Below are 16,273 nucleotides of genomic sequence, written 5' to 3'. Positions count from 1 at the left end.
AAGAAAGTCAAAAGTGTGAAAGATAAAAAACAAAAGGAGGAAGTGTGAAAAGTGAATGGGCCAAATTGAGGTGCATATGAAGACGTATGCTTTCTTCCAATTCATTAAATCGGGCTAATATGAATCAGGTGAATTGAGTTCTGCTTTTGGAAACTGGGTTAAGAAGGGGTGCACCGTTCCTGGAGGTACTGCAATACCAGGTCAATGCGTGGAGTGGACAGAGCAAGCTCTTTTTCCATCTCCCTGTTCTAAAAATCCATTTAATATATGGTCCCCAGATAGGGGACGTATCAGATATTAAACTGATAAGAACAGATACTACACTTGATCTTAGCCAAAAGGCCGAGAAGCGATAACCAGAATTGGTTTGGGCCTCGAGTGGCACCCTGGCCTATGCCGGACACATCTTAGGGAGAGAGAGCGAGAGGGAGACAAACCCACGCCTACACAAGACATTTTGTCACCCAAGCCAACCCTTGAAAAGGCTGCTTTGCAGAGCAAAAACAAGAAGAATGGTGCGTTTTGCAGCCGCCGCCCACTGCAATGAATCTGAATAACTCCTCCTTTAGGGCGCAAGCAACTCCCCTCCCCCTTGCAGTCTTTCCAATTCACGATACAAAAAGACGGACAGGACAGGTTGCCTGACTTTCCGTCACTGCCACCCTTTGCCATCCTTACCCGTAGAAAGCCCTTTCATCATCCCCAAACCCTAATCTTTTCCCTTTCCTTCCCAGCCCCCAAACCCTGCCCTCTGTACCTTTCTCACCACCCGCTTCCCTTCTCCTGTCATCCCCCTACCACCCGGGAAAAAAAGAGATTGCCCCCTCCTTCCACTAGCCCACCCTCCCACCCAAAGAACAACTTCTTCTGCGCAGCTTGTTTTCTAGGCAGCAGCGCTATTGTGATGTCATCGGGGGGCATTGTGACAAGCCGCCAGTGTTCCGTCTCTTCATGTTGTGCACAGTTCAAACGGAAAATACATCAACAGGCAGACTACAGAAAAGCTTACTATCAAAGGTTAGAGGGGGGCTTTCTCAGAGGGCTTTTTACAGTTTTTCTATTCCCAATTAGCCGTTTAAGTGTACTTATTGAAAGTAGTAATTCTTTCATAGGCCGCCCTTTCTTAGTATTTGACGTTCCTTATATTGCGGTATGAGGCTTCGCAGTAGGTTGCAAACATTCATCACCCATGACTGTCCCCAATTGAGCTCAGAAGCTCAATGTCTATCATGACCTCTCTTTTAGAATGTCCAAGAGCAAGCAAACTATTCCTCCAGGAGAGGGCGCCAACAGACTACTAAAGAGATCATCATTACTCAAAGAAAACCCCAAAAACCAATGCATGATAGGAATAAACAGGTAACTTTCTTTGGAGTGGAAGCGGAGAGATCGCACCAGATGCCAATTCTAGATCTTATCACACCTGTGGTCACTGCAGCAGCAGGTGAATCCACTTTGTCCAAAAGGGATCTATTCCATTCAATTGCAAATGATCTAGATAAGACAGAGAACTGCAGCACGGGGACATAGCCGAGTTGGTCAGGTTGAGTGGTGATGAGTTTGCTATTTGGATGAATAAAGAAAGTCAAAAGTGTGAAAGATAAAAAACAAAAGGAGGAAGTGTGAAAAGTGAATGGGCCAAATTGAGGTGCATATGAAGACGTATGCTTTCTTCCAATTCATTAAATCGGGCTAATATGAATCAGGTGAATTGAGTTCTGCTTTTGGAAACTGGGTTAAGAAGGGGTGCACCGTTCCTGGAGGTACTGCAATACCAGGTCAATGCGTGGAGTGGACAGAGCAAGCTCTTTTTCCATCTCCCTGTTCTAAAAATCCATTTAATATATGGTCCCCAGATAGGGGACGTATCAGATATTAAACTGATAAGAACAGATACTACACTTGATCTTAGCCAAAAGGCCGAGAAGCGATAACCAGAATTGGTTTGGGCCTCGAGTGGCACCCTGGCCTATGCCGGACACATCTTAGGGAGAGAGAGCGAGAGGGAGACAAACCCACGCCTACACAAGACATTTTGTCACCCAAGCCAACCCTTGAAAAGGCTGCTTTGCAGAGCAAAAACAAGAAGAATGGTGCGTTTTGCAGCCGCCGCCCACTGCAATGAATCTGAATAACTCCTCCTTTAGGGCGCAAGCAACTCCCCTCCCCCTTGCAGTCTTTCCAATTCACGATACAAAAAGACGGACAGGACAGGTTGCCTGACTTTCCGTCACTGCCACCCTTTGCCATCCTTACCCGTAGAAAGCCCTTTCATCATCCCCAAACCCTAATCTTTTCCCTTTCCTTCCCAGCCCCCAAACCCTGCCCTCTGTACCTTTCTCACCACCCGCTTCCCTTCTCCTGTCATCCCCCTACCACCCGGGAAAAAAAGAGATTGCCCCCTCCTTCCACTAGCCCACCCTCCCACCCAAAGAACAACTTCTTCTGCGCAGCTTGTTTTCTAGGCAGCAGCGCTATTGTGATGTCATCGGGGGGCATTGTGACAAGCCGCCAGTGTTCCGTCTCTTCATGTTGTGCACAGTTCAAACGGAAAATACATCAACAGGCAGACTACAGAAAAGCTTACTATCAAAGGTTAGAGGGGGGCTTTCTCAGAGGGCTTTTTACAGTTTTTCTATTCCCAATTAGCCGTTTAAGTGTACTTATTGAAAGTAGTAATTCTTTCATAGGCCGCCCTTTCTTAGTATTTGACGTTCCTTATATTGCGGTATGAGGCTTCGCAGTAGGTTGCAAACATTCATCACCCATGACTGTCCCCAATTGAGCTCAGAAGCTCAATGTCTATCATGACCTCTCTTTTAGAATGTCCAAGAGCAAGCAAACTATTCCTCCAGGAGAGGGCGCCAACAGACTACTAAAGAGATCATCATTACTCAAAGAAAACCCCAAAAACCAATGCATGATAGGAATAAACAGGTAACTTTCTTTGGAGTGGAAGCGGAGAGATCGCACCAGATGCCAATTCTAGATCTTATCACACCTGTGGTCACTGCAGCAGCAGGTGAATCCACTTTGTCCAAAAGGGATCTATTCCATTCAATTGCAAATGATCTAGATAAGACAGAGAACTGCAGCACGGGGACATAGCCGAGTTGGTCAGGTTGAGTGGTGATGAGTTTGCTATTTGGATGAATAAAGAAAGTCAAAAGTGTGAAAGATAAAAAACAAAAGGAGGAAGTGTGAAAAGTGAATGGGCCAAATTGAGGTGCATATGAAGACGTATGCTTTCTTCCAATTCATTAAATCGGGCTAATATGAATCAGGTGAATTGAGTTCTGCTTTTGGAAACTGGGTTAAGAAGGGGTGCACCGTTCCTGGAGGTACTGCAATACCAGGTCAATGCGTGGAGTGGACAGAGCAAGCTCTTTTTCCATCTCCCTGTTCTAAAAATCCATTTAATATATGGTCCCCAGATAGGGGACGTATCAGATATTAAACTGATAAGAACAGATACTACACTTGATCTTAGCCAAAAGGCCGAGAAGCGATAACCAGAATTGGTTTGGGCCTCGAGTGGCACCCTGGCCTATGCCGGACACATCTTAGGGAGAGAGAGCGAGAGGGAGACAAACCCACGCCTACACAAGACATTTTGTCACCCAAGCCAACCCTTGAAAAGGCTGCTTTGCAGAGCAAAAACAAGAAGAATGGTGCGTTTTGCAGCCGCCGCCCACTGCAATGAATCTGAATAACTCCTCCTTTAGGGCGCAAGCAACTCCCCTCCCCCTTGCAGTCTTTCCAATTCACGATACAAAAAGACGGACAGGACAGGTTGCCTGACTTTCCGTCACTGCCACCCTTTGCCATCCTTACCCGTAGAAAGCCCTTTCATCATCCCCAAACCCTAATCTTTTCCCTTTCCTTCCCAGCCCCCAAACCCTGCCCTCTGTACCTTTCTCACCACCCGCTTCCCTTCTCCTGTCATCCCCCTACCACCCGGGAAAAAAAGAGATTGCCCCCTCCTTCCACTAGCCCACCCTCCCACCCAAAGAACAACTTCTTCTGCGCAGCTTGTTTTCTAGGCAGCAGCGCTATTGTGATGTCATTGGGGGGCATTGTGACAAGCCGCCAGTGTTCCGTCTCTTCATGTTGTGCACAGTTCAAACGGAAAATACATCAACAGGCAGACTACAGAAAAGCTTACTATCAAAGGTTAGAGGGGGGCTTTCTCAGAGGGCTTTTTACAGTTTTTCTATTCCCAATTAGCCGTTTAAGTGTACTTATTGAAAGTAGTAATTCTTTCATAGGCCGCCCTTTCTTAGTATTTGACGTTCCTTATATTGCGGTATGAGGCTTCGCAGTAGGTTGCAAACATTCATCACCCATGACTGTCCCCAATTGAGCTCAGAAGCTCAATGTCTATCATGACCTCTCTTTTAGAATGTCCAAGAGCAAGCAAACTATTCCTCCAGGAGAGGGCGCCAACAGACTACTAAAGAGATCATCATTACTCAAAGAAAACCCCAAAAACCAATGCATGATAGGAATAAACAGGTAACTTTCTTTGGAGTGGAAGCGGAGAGATCGCACCAGATGCCAATTCTAGATCTTATCACACCTGTGGTCACTGCAGCAGCAGGTGAATCCACTTTGTCCAAAAGGGATCTATTCCATTCAATTGCAAATGATCTAGATAAGACAGAGAACTGCAGCACGGGGACATAGCCGAGTTGGTCAGGTTGAGTGGTGATGAGTTTGCTATTTGGATGAATAAAGAAAGTCAAAAGTGTGAAAGATAAAAAACAAAAGGAGGAAGTGTGAAAAGTGAATGGGCCAAATTGAGGTGCATATGAAGACGTATGCTTTCTTCCAATTCATTAAATCGGGCTAATATGAATCAGGTGAATTGAGTTCTGCTTTTGGAAACTGGGTTAAGAAGGGGTGCACCGTTCCTGGAGGTACTGCAATACCAGGTCAATGCGTGGAGTGGACAGAGCAAGCTCTTTTTCCATCTCCCTGTTCTAAAAATCCATTTAATATATGGTCCCCAGATAGGGGACGTATCAGATATTAAACTGATAAGAACAGATACTACACTTGATCTTAGCCAAAAGGCCGAGAAGCGATAACCAGAATTGGTTTGGGCCTCGAGTGGCACCCTGGCCTATGCCGGACACATCTTAGGGAGAGAGAGCGAGAGGGAGACAAACCCACGCCTACACAAGACATTTTGTCACCCAAGCCAACCCTTGAAAAGGCTGCTTTGCAGAGCAAAAACAAGAAGAATGGTGCGTTTTGCAGCCGCCGCCCACTGCAATGAATCTGAATAACTCCTCCTTTAGGGCGCAAGCAACTCCCCTCCCCCTTGCAGTCTTTCCAATTCACGATACAAAAAGACGGACAGGACAGGTTGCCTGACTTTCCGTCACTGCCACCCTTTGCCATCCTTACCCGTAGAAAGCCCTTTCATCATCCCCAAACCCTAATCTTTTCCCTTTCCTTCCCAGCCCCCAAACCCTGCCCTCTGTACCTTTCTCACCACCCGCTTCCCTTCTCCTGTCATCCCCCTACCACCCGGGAAAAAAAAGAGATTGCCCCCTCCTTCCACTAGCCCACCCTCCCACCCAAAGAACAACTTCTTCTGCGCAGCTTGTTTTCTAGGCAGCAGCGCTATTGTGATGTCATCGGGGGGCATTGTGACAAGCCGCCAGTGTTCCGTCTCTTCATGTTGTGCACAGTTCAAACGGAAAATACATCAACAGGCAGACTACAGAAAAGCTTACTATCAAAGGTTAGAGGGGGGCTTTCTCAGAGGGCTTTTTACAGTTTTTCTATTCCCAATTAGCCGTTTAAGTGTACTTATTGAAAGTAGTAATTCTTTCATAGGCCGCCCTTTCTTAGTATTTGACGTTCCTTATATTGCGGTATGAGGCTTCGCAGTAGGTTGCAAACATTCATCACCCATGACTGTCCCCAATTGAGCTCAGAAGCTCAATGTCTATCATGACCTCTCTTTTAGAATGTCCAAGAGCAAGCAAACTATTCCTCCAGGAGAGGGCGCCAACAGACTACTAAAGAGATCATCATTACTCAAAGAAAACCCCAAAAACCAATGCATGATAGGAATAAACAGGTAACTTTCTTTGGAGTGGAAGCGGAGAGATCGCACCAGATGCCAATTCTAGATCTTATCACACCTGTGGTCACTGCAGCAGCAGGTGAATCCACTTTGTCCAAAAGGGATCTATTCCATTCAATTGCAAATGATCTAGATAAGACAGAGAACTGCAGCACGGGGACATAGCCGAGTTGGTCAGGTTGAGTGGTGATGAGTTTGCTATTTGGATGAATAAAGAAAGTCAAAAGTGTGAAAGATAAAAAACAAAAGGAGGAAGTGTGAAAAGTGAATGGGCCAAATTGAGGTGCATATGAAGACGTATGCTTTCTTCCAATTCATTAAATCGGGCTAATATGAATCAGGTGAATTGAGTTCTGCTTTTGGAAACTGGGTTAAGAAGGGGTGCACCGTTCCTGGAGGTACTGCAATACCAGGTCAATGCGTGGAGTGGACAGAGCAAGCTCTTTTTCCATCTCCCTGTTCTAAAAATCCATTTAATATATGGTCCCCAGATAGGGGACGTATCAGATATTAAACTGATAAGAACAGATACTACACTTGATCTTAGCCAAAAGGCCGAGAAGCGATAACCAGAATTGGTTTGGGCCTCGAGTGGCACCCTGGCCTATGCCGGACACATCTTAGGGAGAGAGAGCGAGAGGGAGACAAACCCACGCCTACACAAGACATTTTGTCACCCAAGCCAACCCTTGAAAAGGCTGCTTTGCAGAGCAAAAACAAGAAGAATGGTGCGTTTTGCAGCCGCCGCCCACTGCAATGAATCTGAATAACTCCTCCTTTAGGGCGCAAGCAACTCCCCTCCCCCTTGCAGTCTTTCCAATTCACGATACAAAAAGACGGACAGGACAGGTTGCCTGACTTTCCGTCACTGCCACCCTTTGCCATCCTTACCCGTAGAAAGCCCTTTCATCATCCCCAAACCCTAATCTTTTCCCTTTCCTTCCCAGCCCCCAAACCCTGCCCTCTGTACCTTTCTCACCACCCGCTTCCCTTCTCCTGTCATCCCCCTACCACCCGGGAAAAAAAGAGATTGCCCCCTCCTTCCACTAGCCCACCCTCCCACCCAAAGAACAACTTCTTCTGCGCAGCTTGTTTTCTAGGCAGCAGCGCTATTGTGATGTCATCGGGGGGCATTGTGACAAGCCGCCAGTGTTCCGTCTCTTCATGTTGTGCACAGTTCAAACGGAAAATACATCAACAGGCAGACTACAGAAAAGCTTACTATCAAAGGTTAGAGGGGGGCTTTCTCAGAGGGCTTTTTACAGTTTTTCTATTCCCAATTAGCCGTTTAAGTGTACTTATTGAAAGTAGTAATTCTTTCATAGGCCGCCCTTTCTTAGTATTTGACGTTCCTTATATTGCGGTATGAGGCTTCGCAGTAGGTTGCAAACATTCATCACCCATGACTGTCCCCAATTGAGCTCAGAAGCTCAATGTCTATCATGACCTCTCTTTTAGAATGTCCAAGAGCAAGCAAACTATTCCTCCAGGAGAGGGCGCCAACAGACTACTAAAGAGATCATCATTACTCAAAGAAAACCCCAAAAACCAATGCATGATAGGAATAAACAGGTAACTTTCTTTGGAGTGGAAGCGGAGAGATCGCACCAGATGCCAATTCTAGATCTTATCACACCTGTGGTCACTGCAGCAGCAGGTGAATCCACTTTGTCCAAAAGGGATCTATTCCATTCAATTGCAAATGATCTAGATAAGACAGAGAACTGCAGCACGGGGACATAGCCGAGTTGGTCAGGTTGAGTGGTGATGAGTTTGCTATTTGGATGAATAAAGAAAGTCAAAAGTGTGAAAGATAAAAAACAAAAGGAGGAAGTGTGAAAAGTGAATGGGCCAAATTGAGGTGCATATGAAGACGTATGCTTTCTTCCAATTCATTAAATCGGGCTAATATGAATCAGGTGAATTGAGTTCTGCTTTTGGAAACTGGGTTAAGAAGGGGTGCACCGTTCCTGGAGGTACTGCAATACCAGGTCAATGCGTGGAGTGGACAGAGCAAGCTCTTTTTCCATCTCCCTGTTCTAAAAATCCATTTAATATATGGTCCCCAGATAGGGGACGTATCAGATATTAAACTGATAAGAACAGATACTACACTTGATCTTAGCCAAAAGGCCGAGAAGCGATAACCAGAATTGGTTTGGGCCTCGAGTGGCACCCTGGCCTATGCCGGACACATCTTAGGGAGAGAGAGCGAGAGGGAGACAAACCCACGCCTACACAAGACATTTTGTCACCCAAGCCAACCCTTGAAAAGGCTGCTTTGCAGAGCAAAAACAAGAAGAATGGTGCGTTTTGCAGCCGCCGCCCACTGCAATGAATCTGAATAACTCCTCCTTTAGGGCGCAAGCAACTCCCCTCCCCCTTGCAGTCTTTCCAATTCACGATACAAAAAGACGGACAGGACAGGTTGCCTGACTTTCCGTCACTGCCACCCTTTGCCATCCTTACCCGTAGAAAGCCCTTTCATCATCCCCAAACCCTAATCTTTTCCCTTTCCTTCCCAGCCCCCAAACCCTGCCCTCTGTACCTTTCTCACCACCCGCTTCCCTTCTCCTGTCATCCCCCTACCACCCGGGAAAAAAAGAGATTGCCCCCTCCTTCCACTAGCCCACCCTCCCACCCAAAGAACAACTTCTTCTGCGCAGCTTGTTTTCTAGGCAGCAGCGCTATTGTGATGTCATCGGGGGGCATTGTGACAAGCCGCCAGTGTTCCGTCTCTTCATGTTGTGCACAGTTCAAACGGAAAATACATCAACAGGCAGACTACAGAAAAGCTTACTATCAAAGGTTAGAGGGGGGCTTTCTCAGAGGGCTTTTTACAGTTTTTCTATTCCCAATTAGCCGTTTAAGTGTACTTATTGAAAGTAGTAATTCTTTCATAGGCCGCCCTTTCTTAGTATTTGACGTTCCTTATATTGCGGTATGAGGCTTCGCAGTAGGTTGCAAACATTCATCACCCATGACTGTCCCCAATTGAGCTCAGAAGCTCAATGTCTATCATGACCTCTCTTTTAGAATGTCCAAGAGCAAGCAAACTATTCCTCCAGGAGAGGGCGCCAACAGACTACTAAAGAGATCATCATTACTCAAAGAAAACCCCAAAAACCAATGCATGATAGGAATAAACAGGTAACTTTCTTTGGAGTGGAAGCGGAGAGATCGCACCAGATGCCAATTCTAGATCTTATCACACCTGTGGTCACTGCAGCAGCAGGTGAATCCACTTTGTCCAAAAGGGATCTATTCCATTCAATTGCAAATGATCTAGATAAGACAGAGAACTGCAGCACGGGGACATAGCCGAGTTGGTCAGGTTGAGTGGTGATGAGTTTGCTATTTGGATGAATAAAGAAAGTCAAAAGTGTGAAAGATAAAAAACAAAAGGAGGAAGTGTGAAAAGTGAATGGGCCAAATTGAGGTGCATATGAAGACGTATGCTTTCTTCCAATTCATTAAATCGGGCTAATATGAATCAGGTGAATTGAGTTCTGCTTTTGGAAACTGGGTTAAGAAGGGGTGCACCGTTCCTGGAGGTACTGCAATACCAGGTCAATGCGTGGAGTGGACAGAGCAAGCTCTTTTTCCATCTCCCTGTTCTAAAAATCCATTTAATATATGGTCCCCAGATAGGGGACGTATCAGATATTAAACTGATAAGAACAGATACTACACTTGATCTTAGCCAAAAGGCCGAGAAGCGATAACCAGAATTGGTTTGGGCCTCGAGTGGCACCCTGGCCTATGCCGGACACATCTTAGGGAGAGAGAGCGAGAGGGAGACAAACCCACGCCTACACAAGACATTTTGTCACCCAAGCCAACCCTTGAAAAGGCTGCTTTGCAGAGCAAAAACAAGAAGAATGGTGCGTTTTGCAGCCGCCGCCCACTGCAATGAATCTGAATAACTCCTCCTTTAGGGCGCAAGCAACTCCCCTCCCCCTTGCAGTCTTTCCAATTCACGATACAAAAAGACGGACAGGACAGGTTGCCTGACTTTCCGTCACTGCCACCCTTTGCCATCCTTACCCGTAGAAAGCCCTTTCATCATCCCCAAACCCTAATCTTTTCCCTTTCCTTCCCAGCCCCCAAACCCTGCCCTCTGTACCTTTCTCACCACCCGCTTCCCTTCTCCTGTCATCCCCCTACCACCCGGGAAAAAAAGAGATTGCCCCCTCCTTCCACTAGCCCACCCTCCCACCCAAAGAACAACTTCTTCTGCGCAGCTTGTTTTCTAGGCAGCAGCGCTATTGTGATGTCATCGGGGGGCATTGTGACAAGCCGCCAGTGTTCCGTCTCTTCATGTTGTGCACAGTTCAAACGGAAAATACATCAACAGGCAGACTACAGAAAAGCTTACTATCAAAGGTTAGAGGGGGGCTTTCTCAGAGGGCTTTTTACAGTTTTTCTATTCCCAATTAGCCGTTTAAGTGTACTTATTGAAAGTAGTAATTCTTTCATAGGCCGCCCTTTCTTAGTATTTGACGTTCCTTATATTGCGGTATGAGGCTTCGCAGTAGGTTGCAAACATTCATCACCCATGACTGTCCCCAATTGAGCTCAGAAGCTCAATGTCTATCATGACCTCTCTTTTAGAATGTCCAAGAGCAAGCAAACTATTCCTCCAGGAGAGGGCGCCAACAGACTACTAAAGAGATCATCATTACTCAAAGAAAACCCCAAAAACCAATGCATGATAGGAATAAACAGGTAACTTTCTTTGGAGTGGAAGCGGAGAGATCGCACCAGATGCCAATTCTAGATCTTATCACACCTGTGGTCACTGCAGCAGCAGGTGAATCCACTTTGTCCAAAAGGGATCTATTCCATTCAATTGCAAATGATCTAGATAAGACAGAGAACTGCAGCACGGGGACATAGCCGAGTTGGTCAGGTTGAGTGGTGATGAGTTTGCTATTTGGATGAATAAAGAAAGTCAAAAGTGTGAAAGATAAAAAACAAAAGGAGGAAGTGTGAAAAGTGAATGGGCCAAATTGAGGTGCATATGAAGACGTATGCTTTCTTCCAAATCATTAAATCGGGCTAATATGAATCAGGTGAATTGAGTTCTGCTTTTGGAAACTGGGTTAAGAAGGGGTGCACCGTTCCTGGAGGTACTGCAATACCAGGTCAATGCGTGGAGTGGACAGAGCAAGCTCTTTTTCCATCTCCCTGTTCTAAAAATCCATTTAATATATGGTCCCCAGATAGGGGACGTATCAGATATTAAACTGATAAGAACAGATTTTTTTGATTTAATGAAGCTTTCCAAAGCACCACAAAAAATGCATGACCGAAGTCACACCAAAAACAGTGCAAAGGCTAGGATTCGTGTGGACCCCACCGTGAGGAGAGGGTCCCCAAAAATCATCCCCGTCCCTCCGAGCCAGAAGGCCACAGCAAGGGTCAGGGATCTTCAGTGCTCCCCCAAGCCGAAGCCTGGTTGAGCCTTGTCGTTGCTCCCAGCGTCCACCCAGGCATCTTACCCAAGTGGAGTAGAGAGCTACTAGTTGTTGGTTTCGCAGCCGAAACTGCCCGGACCGTCAACCGGTGTTGGTTTCTCAGCCCAAGGCTAACCGGACCTCCAACCGGGTGTTGGTTTCTCAGCCGAAGCTGACCCAGACCTCCAACCGGGTGTTGGTTTCTCAGCCGAAGCTGACCCGGACCTCCAACCGGGTGTTAGTTTCTCAGCCCAAAGCTGACCAGACCTCCGACCGGGATTATAAAAATTTCCCTTCCTAGCCAGAAGGCCGGGATAGGGTAATATGCTCAAAAAGTATGAAAAGGCAAGGTACGGTGTGCTACAGAGCCCAAGGCTTGCCGGGGTCCCAAGCCAGCAAGCTCAGACTCACTCCAGGGTCGTCAGTCCTGGGGCACGTTGTACCATAGCCCCCCATCCTTACTCAGTCTAATAGCCTCGATCCTGGTAGGGCCATGTTTTCCACTAGATGAATATACTATCCATCCAGAGTACTAGCAAGCGCAACCTTCCAGTGTGCATTGTATCATTGTACTAAGGTGGCCTGGAGCTTAAACCACCTCTTCGAACAACACTACACTTGATCTTAGCCAAAAGGCCGAGAAGCGATAACCAGAATTGGTTTGGGCCTCGAGTGGCACCCTGGCCTATGCCGGACACATCTTAGGGAGAGAGAGCGAGAGGGAGACAAACCCACGCCTACACAAGACATTTTGTCACCCAAGCCAACCCTTGAAAAGGCTGCTTTGCAGAGCAAAAACAAGAAGAATGGTGCGTTTTGCAGCCGCCGCCCACTGCAATGAATCTGAATAACTCCTCCTTTAGGGCGCAAGCAACTCCCCTCCCCCTTGCAGTCTTTCCAATTCACGATACAAAAAGACGGACAGGACAGGTTGCCTGACTTTCCGTCACTGCCACCCTTTGCCATCCTTACCCGTAGAAAGCCCTTTCATCATCCCCAAACCCTAATCTTTTCCCTTTCCTTCCCAGCCCCCAAACCCTGCCCTCTGTACCTTTCTCACCACCCGCTTCCCTTCTCCTGTCATCCCCCTACCACCCGGGAAAAAAAGAGATTGCCCCCTCCTTCCACTAGCCCACCCTCCCACCCAAAGAACAACTTCTTCTGCGCAGCTTGTTTTCTAGGCAGCAGCGCTATTGTGATGTCATCGGGGGGCATTGTGACAAGCCGCCAGTGTTCCGTCTCTTCATGTTGTGCACAGTTCAAACGGAAAATACATCAACAGGCAGACTACAGAAAAGCTTACTATCAAAGGTTAGAGGGGGGCTTTCTCAGAGGGCTTTTTACAGTTTTTCTATTCCCAATTAGCCGTTTAAGTGTACTTATTGAAAGTAGTAATTCTTTCATAGGCCGCCCTTTCTTAGTATTTGACGTTCCTTATATTGCGGTATGAGGCTTCGCAGTAGGTTGCAAACATTCATCACCCATGACTGTCCCCAATTGAGCTCAGAAGCTCAATGTCTATCATGACCTCTCTTTTAGAATGTCCAAGAGCAAGCAAACTATTCCTCCAGGAGAGGGCGCCAACAGACTACTAAAGAGATCATCATTACTCAAAGAAAACCCCAAAAACCAATGCATGATAGGAATAAACAGGTAACTTTCTTTGGAGTGGAAGCGGAGAGATCGCACCAGATGCCAATTCTAGATCTTATCACACCTGTGGTCACTGCAGCAGCAGGTGAATCCACTTTGTCCAAAAGGGATCTATTCCATTCAATTGCAAATGATCTAGATAAGACAGAGAACTGCAGCACGGGGACATAGCCGAGTTGGTCAGGTTGAGTGGTGATGAGTTTGCTATTTGGATGAATAAAGAAAGTCAAAAGTGTGAAAGATAAAAAACAAAAGGAGGAAGTGTGAAAAGTGAATGGGCCAAATTGAGGTGCATATGAAGACGTATGCTTTCTTCCAATTCATTAAATCGGGCTAATATGAATCAGGTGAATTGAGTTCTGCTTTTGGAAACTGGGTTAAGAAGGGGTGCACCGTTCCTGGAGGTACTGCAATACCAGGTCAATGCGTGGAGTGGACAGAGCAAGCTCTTTTTCCATCTCCCTGTTCTAAAAATCCATTTAATATATGGTCCCCAGATAGGGGACGTATCAGATATTAAACTGATAAGAACAGATACTACACTTGATCTTAGCCAAAAGGCCGAGAAGCGATAACCAGAATTGGTTTGGGCCTCGAGTGGCACCCTGGCCTATGCCGGACACATCTTAGGGAGAGAGAGCGAGAGGGAGACAAACCCACGCCTACACAAGACATTTTGTCACCCAAGCCAACCCTTGAAAAGGCTGCTTTGCAGAGCAAAAACAAGAAGAATGGTGCGTTTTGCAGCCGCCGCCCACTGCAATGAATCTGAATAACTCCTCCTTTAGGGCGCAAGCAACTCCCCTCCCCCTTGCAGTCTTTCCAATTCACGATACAAAAAGACGGACAGGACAGGTTGCCTGACTTTCCGTCACTGCCACCCTTTGCCATCCTTACCCGTAGAAAGCCCTTTCATCATCCCCAAACCCTAATCTTTTCCCTTTCCTTCCCAGCCCCCAAACCCTGCCCTCTGTACCTTTCTCACCACCCGCTTCCCTTCTCCTGTCATCCCCCTACCACCCGGGAAAAAAAGAGATTGCCCCCTCCTTCCACTAGCCCACCCTCCCACCCAAAGAACAACTTCTTCTGCGCAGCTTGTTTTCTAGGCAGCAGCGCTATTGTGATGTCATCGGGGGGCATTGTGACAAGCCGCCAGTGTTCCGTCTCTTCATGTTGTGCACAGTTCAAACGGAAAATACATCAACAGGCAGACTACAGAAAAGCTTACTATCAAAGGTTAGAGGGGGGCTTTCTCAGAGGGCTTTTTACAGTTTTTCTATTCCCAATTAGCCGTTTAAGTGTACTTATTGAAAGTAGTAATTCTTTCATAGGCCGCCCTTTCTTAGTATTTGACGTTCCTTATATTGCGGTATGAGGCTTCGCAGTAGGTTGCAAACATTCATCACCCATGACTGTCCCCAATTGAGCTCAGAAGCTCAATTTCTATCATGACCTCTCTTTTAGAATGTCCAAGAGCAAGCAAACTATTCCTCCAGGAGAGGGCGCCAACAGACTACTAAAGAGATCATCATTACTCAAAGAAAACCCCAAAAACCAATGCATGATAGGAATAAACAGGTAACTTTCTTTGGAGTGGAAGCGGAGAGATCGCACCAGATGCCAATTCTAGATCTTATCACACCTGTGGTCACTGCAGCAGCAGGTGAATCCACTTTGTCCAAAAGGGATCTATTCCATTCAATTGCAAATGATCTAGATAAGACAGAGAACTGCAGCACGGGGACATAGCCGAGTTGGTCAGGTTGAGTGGTGATGAGTTTGCTATTTGGATGAATAAAGAAAGTCAAAAGTGTGAAAGATAAAAAACAAAAGGAGGAAGTGTGAAAAGTGAATGGGCCAAATTGAGGTGCATATGAAGACGTATGCTTTCTTCCAATTCATTAAATCGGGCTAATATGAATCAGGTGAATTGAGTTCTGCTTTTGGAAACTGGGTTAAGAAGGGGTGCACCGTTCCTGGAGGTACTGCAATACCAGGTCAATGCGTGGAGTGGACAGAGCAAGCTCTTTTTCCATCTCCCTGTTCTAAAAATCCATTTAATATATGGTCCCCAGATAGGGGACGTATCAGATATTAAACTGATAAGAACAGATACTACACTTGATCTTAGCCAAAAGGCCGAGAAGCGATAACCAGAATTGGTTTGGGCCTCGAGTGGCACCCTGGCCTATGCCGGACACATCTTAGGGAGAGAGAGCGAGAGGGAGACAAACCCACGCCTACACAAGACATTTTGTCACCCAAGCCAACCCTTGAAAAGGCTGCTTTGCAGAGCAAAAACAAGAAGAATGGTGCGTTTTGCAGCCGCCGCCCACTGCAATGAATCTGAATAACTCCTCCTTTAGGGCGCAAGCAACTCCCCTCCCCCTTGCAGTCTTTCCAATTCACGATACAAAAAGACGGACAGGACAGGTTGCCTGACTTTCCGTCACTGCCACCCTTTGCCATCCTTACCCGTAGAAAGCCCTTTCATCATCCCCAAACCCTAATCTTTTCCCTTTCCTTCCCAGCCCCCAAACCCTGCCCTCTGTACCTTTCTCACCACCCGCTTCCCTTCTCCTGTCATCCCCCTACCACCCGGGAAAAAAAGAGATTGCCCCCTCCTTCCACTAGCCCACCCTCCCACCCAAAGAACAACTTCTTCTGCGCAGCTTGTTTTCTAGGCAGCAGCGCTATTGTGATGTCATCGGGGGGCATTGTGACAAGCCGCCAGTGTTCCGTCTCTTCATGTTGTGCACAGTTCAAACGGAAAATACATCAACAGGCAGACTACAGAAAAGCTTACTATCAAAGGTTAGAGGGGGGCTTTCTCAGAGGGCTTTTTACAGTTTTTCTATTCCCAATTAGCCGTTTAAGTGTACTTATTGAAAGTAGTAATTCTTTCATAGGCCGCCCTTTCTTAGTATTTGACGTTCCTTATATTGCGGTATGAGGCTTCGCAGTAGGTTGCAAACATTCATCACCCATGACTGTCCCCAATTGAGCTCAGAAGCTCAATGTCTATCATGACCTCTCTTTTAGAATGTCCAAGAGCAAGCAA

At 46.6% G+C, this 16,273-nt stretch overlaps 10 non-coding genes across 10 annotated transcripts; all 10 read right to left on the bottom strand.

The window, feature by feature from the left end:
- Nucleotides 1–163: 163 nt before the first annotated feature.
- LOC142275984 (U2 spliceosomal RNA) lies at nt 164–354 on the bottom strand. The gene has a single exon (XR_012739532.1). It is a non-coding gene; the product is annotated as a U2 spliceosomal RNA (small nuclear RNA).
- Nucleotides 355–1,741: 1,387 nt separating this feature from the next.
- On the bottom strand, nt 1,742–1,932 carry LOC142275983 (U2 spliceosomal RNA). The gene has a single exon (XR_012739531.1). It is a non-coding gene; the product is annotated as a U2 spliceosomal RNA (small nuclear RNA).
- Nucleotides 1,933–3,319: 1,387 nt separating this feature from the next.
- On the bottom strand, nt 3,320–3,510 carry LOC142275982 (U2 spliceosomal RNA). Its single transcript, XR_012739530.1, has one exon. It is a non-coding gene; the product is annotated as a U2 spliceosomal RNA (small nuclear RNA).
- Nucleotides 3,511–4,897: 1,387 nt separating this feature from the next.
- LOC142275981 (U2 spliceosomal RNA) lies at nt 4,898–5,088 on the bottom strand. The gene has a single exon (XR_012739529.1). It is a non-coding gene; the product is annotated as a U2 spliceosomal RNA (small nuclear RNA).
- Nucleotides 5,089–6,476: 1,388 nt separating this feature from the next.
- LOC142275979 (U2 spliceosomal RNA) lies at nt 6,477–6,667 on the bottom strand. Its single transcript, XR_012739528.1, has one exon. It is a non-coding gene; the product is annotated as a U2 spliceosomal RNA (small nuclear RNA).
- Nucleotides 6,668–8,054: 1,387 nt separating this feature from the next.
- Nucleotides 8,055–8,245, bottom strand: LOC142275977 (U2 spliceosomal RNA). The gene has a single exon (XR_012739526.1). It is a non-coding gene; the product is annotated as a U2 spliceosomal RNA (small nuclear RNA).
- Nucleotides 8,246–9,632: 1,387 nt separating this feature from the next.
- Nucleotides 9,633–9,823, bottom strand: LOC142275976 (U2 spliceosomal RNA). The gene has a single exon (XR_012739525.1). It is a non-coding gene; the product is annotated as a U2 spliceosomal RNA (small nuclear RNA).
- A 1,387-nt stretch (nt 9,824–11,210) lies between these two features.
- Nucleotides 11,211–11,409, bottom strand: LOC142275987 (U2 spliceosomal RNA). Its single transcript, XR_012739535.1, has one exon. It is a non-coding gene; the product is annotated as a U2 spliceosomal RNA (small nuclear RNA).
- Nucleotides 11,410–13,594: 2,185 nt separating this feature from the next.
- Nucleotides 13,595–13,785, bottom strand: LOC142275975 (U2 spliceosomal RNA). The gene has a single exon (XR_012739524.1). It is a non-coding gene; the product is annotated as a U2 spliceosomal RNA (small nuclear RNA).
- Nucleotides 13,786–15,172: 1,387 nt separating this feature from the next.
- On the bottom strand, nt 15,173–15,363 carry LOC142275974 (U2 spliceosomal RNA). The gene has a single exon (XR_012739523.1). It is a non-coding gene; the product is annotated as a U2 spliceosomal RNA (small nuclear RNA).
- Nucleotides 15,364–16,273: the final 910 nt, after the last annotated feature.

Source organism: Anomaloglossus baeobatrachus, unplaced genomic scaffold (assembly GCF_048569485.1).
Source record: "Anomaloglossus baeobatrachus isolate aAnoBae1 unplaced genomic scaffold, aAnoBae1.hap1 Scaffold_3907, whole genome shotgun sequence".
In the NCBI taxonomy this organism is placed as follows: Eukaryota; Metazoa; Chordata; class Amphibia; order Anura; family Aromobatidae; genus Anomaloglossus; species Anomaloglossus baeobatrachus.
The sequence above is the reverse complement of the archived record's forward strand: the minus strand, read 5'-3'. Positions and strand labels throughout refer to the sequence as shown.